The 8,537-nt window shown below is 41.0% G+C and overlaps 1 non-coding gene across 1 annotated transcript; it reads left to right on the forward strand.

Annotated features, from left to right (window-relative positions):
- The first annotated feature begins 5,332 nt into the window (after positions 1–5,332).
- Positions 5,333–5,407, forward strand: Trnat-ugu (transfer RNA threonine (anticodon UGU)). The gene has a single exon. It is a non-coding gene; the product is annotated as a tRNA-Thr (tRNA).
- The last annotated feature ends 3,130 nt before the right edge of the window (positions 5,408–8,537 follow it).

Here is an 8,537-nt window from a genome sequence, read left to right on the forward strand (position 1 = left end):
TCCAGGCCGCCTCATGATGCCAATAGAGGAGCTACTCGACCCAATAGTAGCGGCTCCGGTCAAAGAAAACCATCATAACGACCGGGAGAACAGTGTGCTGATCCCCGCCCCTCCTGTTCACATCCTCCACGGATGATGACACGGCGGTCGGATGGTGCTGTCCCAGTAGGTCACTCGTGGCCTGAAGACGGAGTACTTATAAAGCAACTACTCTCCAGTGGATGGTCGAACTACTGAGACCTTGATGCCTGGCATCAATAACAGATGGCAGCACAAGAGGTTGGCTTACGCCTACTGCCGAATTTTGCGATCTGTCGTAAGCCTGCGTAAGCACGTGGGGCCTTCCGTCTTAAGTGCAAGCATATCCATTGCGTTTTCTGCCGCGCGACTTGAGTGGAATGTTTCATTATTTCTGAAATATTATAGAAATGTTTTTCGTTGTATATCCTCACCATCGGTACTGAATTTACTGTAAAATTACTTGCTCACTTTTCGGAACTTCCGTTCATAGTAAATCGATACTATTTGAAGCCGTGGTAGACACGAGTCTAGTGTGCTTCACCTTCAGCACCTTCTGTGTCAGTCTCGGTTCCTATGTCCCTGATTTCACAACGAACAGTTCGTTGTCTACTGAGTATACTGTCTGTTGCACGACACTATCCCTCCCACGCTGCTAAATGTAGGTCGTCGGCAAAATATGACTGCAGTGGAACAAGGGCGTCTGCAGAAATTTCCCCAGGAGGTGGTGGTGGCATTGTTAGTGGTGTGTGTGTGTGTGTGTGTGTGTGTGTGTGTGTGTGTGTGTGTGTGTGTGTGTGTGCGTGTGTGTGTGTGTGTGTGGAGGCCATTACTATGAAATTCACACAGTCGAGACCGCCAAGGAAAATAAACCTTGAGATTTGGAAAGGTTGTTGATCTTATACCGCTTATACTGCATATTTCGAAATTCCACCTCTAAGGGGGATACACAGGAAATGAAAGGATTTTTGAAACATGTAGCTATTAAGGTAATTTTGAAGCTAGGCAGACGAAAATTTGTATCTGGTTTCTAGGTCAGAAATAAAGAAATATGTGTTCCAGTATTATTGGGAATTTAACCTCTATGAGGTGAAATAGTAGGTGAACATTTTATCTTGAGATAAAAAATTATGGAAGGACTATGGAAGTATTTTTAAGGCTATATCTACGAAAATTGGTATTTGACTTCAAGGTTACAAATAAGAAAATACGTATTTTCGTGTTTTTGGAAGTTCAACCCCTAAGGGGATGAAATAGAGTGAGCTGGTGCGTTTCTGTCGCCAGTTTCCGTCGATCGATGTTTCGATCTTTGAGTCGCGGTCCAGAGGACACTGCTCGCTAACCGACTGTAGTAGTTCTCTGTGCGGCCCAACATCGGGCTTACCGCGCTTACACTGGACACAGTTGCCAACAAATCGCATGCCATCGCCATATAGGTTGGGCCAAAACATGTGTTCCCGAACTCTGTTCAAGGTCTTGTAGAACCCCAAATGATCCCCTACCGCCGAATCGTGGAAATATCTGAGTGCCATGCTAACTCGTTCCTGTGGAATACAGACCTTCCCTTCACCACGGTTGTCTTCCCCTTTACACAAGACCCCACCCCCCGAAGACCTCGCCATCCGCCAACTGCTGCCGAATCGGTCCCCACCCGGGGTCCTCGGCCTGTTTGCCGGCTAAGTCGCAGAAGAAGCCGGGTGTCTCGGAGAGAAGGAAATTGACCCCCAGATCCGGCTCCACGTGGCCCTTGCCTTCCCCAGACTCTGCCGCGAACATACGGATAAGAGCGTCGCCAATTCATTGTCTCTGCCACTAATATGGCGAACCTGGAGATAAGTCTCGTCATCTTAACTTCGGTATGATTTTTAGCGATCTTATTAATCAAAGTTTAAGGGCTGGCACTGGCCAAGTAACTCACGGAGGCTCATTGGTTTCAGTCCAGTTGTATTGCTCACCTGTTCTCCAGATAGGGTTGTGTAGTTTATGTCTCAGAAAATTGTCTGCTCTTGATGTGTGTTGTGTTAGAGATAACTGGCAGCGGTCGACGCTAGCATACTGGGAGCAGAGCACCACGGCGGCAGAGAGATATTTGAGGCCATGTCCTCTCCTTTACGTCTTGGGTTATGTTGTCACTTTTGCGTGATTCCATCTTTCCGGTGCTGAACTATAGCATCCAAAGTTCAATTGCATTGCCATGTTGAGTATATTTCTATGTCATTCTCTGCCTCGTGGATCTCTTGTATTGATTTGAATCCTTGGTCTGCTCGCGTCTATCGCCAATTCACACGAAATATTGAAGCAACCTTATTTTAAGGGTATTGTCATATAGTCATGTTCTAGTTGTAATCATTCTAAGAATATTGTTGATTAATCAACTGAGTAAGTAAATTTGAAGGTCCGTTTAGTCAAAATTAAAGGACCCCCTTAATTGTTTTAGTCATTTTTATACAGTTTTGTTTAGGAAAGTTGGCAAGCCGAACGTTAAATATCTGTATTCTTACGCTTAATCTGTTTCTCCCCTGATTGCAAGTAGTGAGAGTTCTGCTATGAATTTTATGGACATTTGTGCTATTTAAGTAAAGCTTTACCTAAGTATATATACCTAGTCATATTCAAATTTCAAGTTTTACGGGTCTCGTTCCACTTAACGAAATTTATTTATTATTTGTCCAACTGATCTGGCCTTGTGATTTTATAATGCTTTTGATTGTAATAAAATATGTAGCAACTACAACGGATTACTATTGTGATTTTGGTGTGTCACTACCATACCCCATTTCATAGAGGATGAAATGTTTCATGAAATATATGAAAACCTGTTTTTGATACATTGAACGATTAAGAGGGTGGAATATAGGATGTAATGTTTTATGAAAGTATTTCAGTGCAAAAGAGTTTTTAAAGCGAAATCTATGAATATTGTGTTATTGAAAACTACGTGTTTCACTGTTTTTGGAACTACAACCTCCAAGAAGGTGCAATAGGGGCACAGGTTTCACTGACCCATAGCCTTCCAGCCCAACCTGCAAAGTATACGGACTTGAAATTTGATGAAGGTGTAAATCTCACGCTGAAAGAAGAGATTGTTCGAAATTTCACTCCTATGGGGGTGAAACATGGGTTGAAAGTCTTTTTTTTTAAATATGTCCCTATGTCCCTATTGAAGCTATAACTACAAAACTACGAAAATTGACATTTGGTGTCTCAGTCAGATACAAAAAAGAAACAGGTTTTTAGCATTTTCCGAAATTCTTCCATTGGGGGATAAAATAATTAGTGAAGGTTTTTTGAAAATAAATCATTATTAAAGAACTACTGAAGCATTTTTATAGCTACATCTATGAAAATAGGTATTTGACATCTCGGTTGGATGTAAAAAAAATGTGTTTCGTTGCTTTTGGAAATTTAACTCACTAATAGAGTGAAATAGGGGATGTAATGTTTTATGAAATATTTCACTATGAAAGCATTTTTAGAATTAAATGGATGAAGATTTGAATTTGGCTCCTCGGCTCTAAATAGAAGAATACGTGTTTAATTGTTTTTGAAAACCCAACCCCTAAAGGGTGTGAGATGTTTCAGAAAATGGTTCATTATGAAAGGATTGCTAAATATATCTGACAATTCGTAATCGGCTAATATGTTACAATTTTTAAAAACTACGTGTTTTTCTGGTTTTGGAACTTCGAGCATAAGGGGATGAAAATTTTAATGAAATATTTATTGCGTTATATTAAAATATTTTAAATCTGCATCTATGAAAACCGGTATTTCACTTCTCAATTAGATATAAAGAAATATGCGTTAGGGAATGAAAGACTGTACGGAGATATCACCACAAGAATACAAACGGCTTGATTAACAAAAACCTTGGACTCCAGCTGTCAGCATTGCTTTTTGATCATTCAGTAAAAGACCATGCTTCAACGGCGCTAAGTTTAGAAAGTTTAGAAAGTGTTGCAGTTTATAAAAGACATAAAAAAACGATTAAAGAAAAAAATTCTTTGCAGACCATGAACGGTCTACGCAAGTAAAGAAGCGGATGATAAGCTAGCTCTTTATGCAAATGAGTTGGTCAGTTTAAGTTCCGAGACATGTCATGCAGCAGGAACGGAATCCTATAGTTGCTACGATTGGCTAAAGGAAAAGTTTTGCAGAATCACTCGAAATCACTTCTGCAAGTGGCTAAGAATCTCGTAATGAATAAAAATTCTGTACTGAGAATTCCAAGGTGGGAGATGCAAGATTCGTCCCCCCCCCCCCCTTCCCCCTCCTCACAATGCTATCCTTCTTTACCTACAGCAAAAAATAAATAAATTAATTAATAAATAAAACTAAAAAAATTTCTACTGTGAAACTATTTGCATACAAGAGAACGGCCCTTGAAATGTAACTCTTCAAAGTTTTAAGCCCTGCTCATTCCGGATATTGATTAGAAAGTGTTAATCCACATGTGAAACCTGAGTATATAATCCCTGTGACATTTGATCAACGGTGTTCCATAAGGACAGGTTCTCATTCAAAACGTTCGAAAATTCAATTTCTTTGTAGTTGCATTTTTTAAAGGTGTACTTGTCTAGACTCTTGGAACATAAAGTTTTTTTTTTTTTTAATCCGTGCTTTACAAAAGTTTCTACAGTCCATTGTTTGAAGCAGTGTCACGGCTGCCATGAGCCGCGCGGGGTACCCGCCATGTGTCCAACGCCTTGTCACGGTTCGCGCGGCTCCCCCTGTTGGAGGTTCGAGTCCTCCCTCGGGCATGGTTGTGTGTGTGTTGTCCTTAGCATAAGTTACTGTAAGTAGTGTGTAAACATAGGGACTGATGGTTCAAATGGCTCTGAGCACTTTGGGACTTAACATCTGAGGTCATCAGTTTCCTAGAACTTAGAACGACTTAAACCTAACTAAATTAAGGACATCACACACACCCATGCTCGAGGCAGGATTTGAACCTGCGACCGTAGCGGTCGCGTGGCTCCCGACTGAAGCGCCTACAACCGCTCGGCCACATCGGCCGGTCTATCATGTATTCTAGAAGAGTTGCAAGGTCGTCAGTGGCGCCTGTTCTTTCGAGAGCAGTTACTATCTTCATATCTATGGTTAAACGTTACCCAGCCATTGACCTTCGTCTGTGCGAATGCGCACAGGTTGCCGGAACTCTTACGGGAATCGTCACCTTAGTGTGAGCCAGTAATGAGTGGATGGACATATACCTATTAAGTACATTACGTATGCGGATTGTGGACGGTTGGGGATGTGAGTCTGACGGGAAGCGTGCGAGGGATAAATTCCTGCAGTCGTGCTGTTCATGTGTGCCCTCGATGGCTCAGATGGATTGAGCGTCTGCCTTGTAAGCAGGAGATTCTGGGTTCGAGTCCCAGTAGGGGCACACTTTTCAGCTGTCCCCATCGAAGTATATCAACAACACCTGTCGGCAGCTGAGGGTTTCAATTAATTATCAGTTGTGTAGGTGATTCGATGAACCCTTTGCCAGGCACTTAAATGTGTTTTGCAGGGTATCCATATAGATGTAGATGATAACTCGTCCCGTGTCGCACGTGCTCAAAAGGATTCATACTGCAGAATGCATGCAAACATACTCACCGAAAATACGGACGAATATCAAGTGCAGGCTGCCGAGTGCTGCATATCCAGCTTTGACAGATCGGCTTTTCCTGCCAAGAAGAACAGGAAGTTGCTGTCTAGGAACAATCAGAGGTAGAGGAAGGGTTGATAAATACTCCTTGACTTGCAGACTAAACGTAAATAACGAAAATACATTTTTGGTAAAAATTGGTCAAAACAATCGGTTGCCCTCCGTATTGGATTAGCTGTTTTGAATATTGAAAATCTGACTTCAGATTCGTTTTCAGCGACATTAAAAATATATATGTAACACTCAGTTCATGCAAATCGAAGTAATAATATAACTAAATGTTTTCCCTAAACTTTGAACACATTTTTTTCGGGTAACTATTTTCTCAGAACGGCATGCAGCATAAATTAAAAGTGGTTCGTTCTCTTAACATCTACCTCTGACCCCTAAAAGTAAACACTTTTCTTAGGAACTTATAGCTATAATATGACATTTGTTAATATTAACTAATTTTTGTGTAGGCATAAGGAGTGAAACAAACCCTCAAAAATCGAACTCAAAGTTCGAATTAGCACTGTATCGTTAAATTTAAGGTTGTTTCATTGCGGTTAGGTATACGCTCCCATAAATTTTATGTTTTATCGACTGATGTTATCCATTTTCAATTTCAGAGGAATAATGTAGTATCAACTGATGTTACCCATTTTTGAATTCAGGTAACATATGAGGTGCCACACTGCACGCGCTCTGCGTACTCCAGTCTCGCAGGCCCTTGATCAAATCATAATTACGGGCGCCATTTTTTATTGAAAATATAAATTAAGCTCATAGTATTATCACTCGTAATTCCCAAACAGATCTTTCGAATGTATTTTCATTGTCTCAAAAAGAATTTCAAATGTACCCTTTTTTGCTCATTTGTATGAGAACCTGGCCGTAACGCCGGAATATAGTCACGAGATTTTTTTTCAGAGACGCTGTACGTTCGCGAGAAGACTTTCGTTCTGCGCGTGTCGAAGGACATTCCTCAGATATTACTGTGTGTGTGCTACTCAGTCGTGCCATTTAAGTGTACATCTTTGCATAGTTTTCCTTTCACGATGTAAACAGTGTTCCGCTCAGTTGCTAACTGGCCAGTGAGTGGTTCCGAAGGTATCGGATGTGCGGTGCGTTCGGTCTGCTAGGACAACAGCAGACTAGCGTGGTGCGATGGCAGAAGCAGACACTGAGGGAGCTAGCTGCTGGGACGCCAGCGAACAATTTATGCCAAGTAAGACGAAGAGGACTATTCTAAAATTACGAGCCGTCTCAAAAGTGTTTACCATTGGTAAATCTTGCTGTTGAGTCTGACAAAACTGGCAGTTTTGCCTAGAGATACATTAGAGAGAGCTACAGGAAATCCCCCCCACCCCCCTCAATGAATTTTTGGTTGTGATGACAGGCCGATTGGTAGTGTAGCCCGAGATCTAAGTTAGGTTGGAAGGTGGTTATTTGATTGAGAGTTGTTTACGCCAACGATTATGAATGCCGACTAAACGTTGTGCGAGCAGATTGCCCTGTAGCGTAGCCTAGCGTTTCCGTCCGCGCCACATTTAACACACTTTCTCTAACTGTGTACAAAAGTCTCACAACAGCCACGATAACTACGTTTCTGGTGGGGGGAGGGTAGAGTCCACTATGTAACTTTCACTGCAAATTTTAGTAACCGCATAAACTAACCGAAATAGAAGCGTAATTTTAACTATATTTCCTTTTGTGGGAAAATAATGGTTCTCCTCTTTCGGCAGCAACTGTAATATGTAGGCGACTTATTAGTTTTTTTTAACTCTGAATCATGATCTCAATAGACGCAGTGCTTTTTTTACGTTACTTGATTTGTGGTCTATAGTAAACAATGCAACGAATTGGTAAATTCTTTGAAGTTTGACGTGTGTTACATAGACGACGTCTGCAATGTTCGTAAGGCCAAGTTTGCATATATTCGGTGTCTGTTTTTTTGGCCATGTACTGTATAATTAAAGGGAGGAGGATTATGTTCAAGGAGCAGTGCATTAGCAGTCTATGGAGAAATTGAGAATTTGGATCTAAAGAACGGCATGCTCGGGCAGTTCGTGCTATTCTGTTGACCACTGTGTAATTCGGACACAGTGATCATTGCCTCTCGCTCGTAACCAGGGGACTCGGGTGCTAATCCTGGTCTGGCACAAATTTTCAACAGTGCCCATTGACTAAAGTCTGTGCCCATTGTCAGCTAATATCATTGTTTCGGTGTTAAATAGTATTTTGTTCGCGATACGTGGTTTAGCTTTTTCATGGATAACAGCTTTGAAAAGCGTACAGGTTATATTGATATTCGCTCGTCGTTAGTCCAAGGCAACTATAGCGATTTATAAACACAGTTGTAGTTCGTATTAAGCCCACATACGTAATTGTGTCCTGTGTTTCTTTACCAAGAACTACTCCGTAAGTAATTCCCCTGTAGTGGTATTTTGTTATAGTATTTTGTTTAAATATTTATAGACTGCAGGCTTGGATGAAATATGAAACACATGTCCGAAGTTCCTGTTGATATTGCAGATACTGTTTCATCCGCACTAGGGGCCAAAACATTTCATCAAATACAGAAGGACACAATTTGTCTCGAGATTTAGCAATTTTTCGTAATAGAGGCCTTGCGTCGATATGTTTTTCTCTAATTCTTGTTTGGATTTAATCTTAAAACACACTAACTCTTCCACCACTTATTCGATATGTGTTTTCATCCCTTTCGTAGCCTAGAGTTCCTAAACGGTCGATAATATTAATAATTTCCTTTCTCAATTTTATTTTCTGTAAAATCTCCTGTTTATGGTTATTGCTAACATGTTTCACGTTCTCACTTTTATTATTTTTATTTTTCTAGTTTTGTGCCTTGTAGCCAAAT

Source organism: Schistocerca gregaria, unplaced genomic scaffold (genome assembly GCF_023897955.1).
Source record: "Schistocerca gregaria isolate iqSchGreg1 unplaced genomic scaffold, iqSchGreg1.2 ptg000496l, whole genome shotgun sequence".
Classification (NCBI taxonomy): Eukaryota; Metazoa; Arthropoda; class Insecta; order Orthoptera; family Acrididae; genus Schistocerca; species Schistocerca gregaria.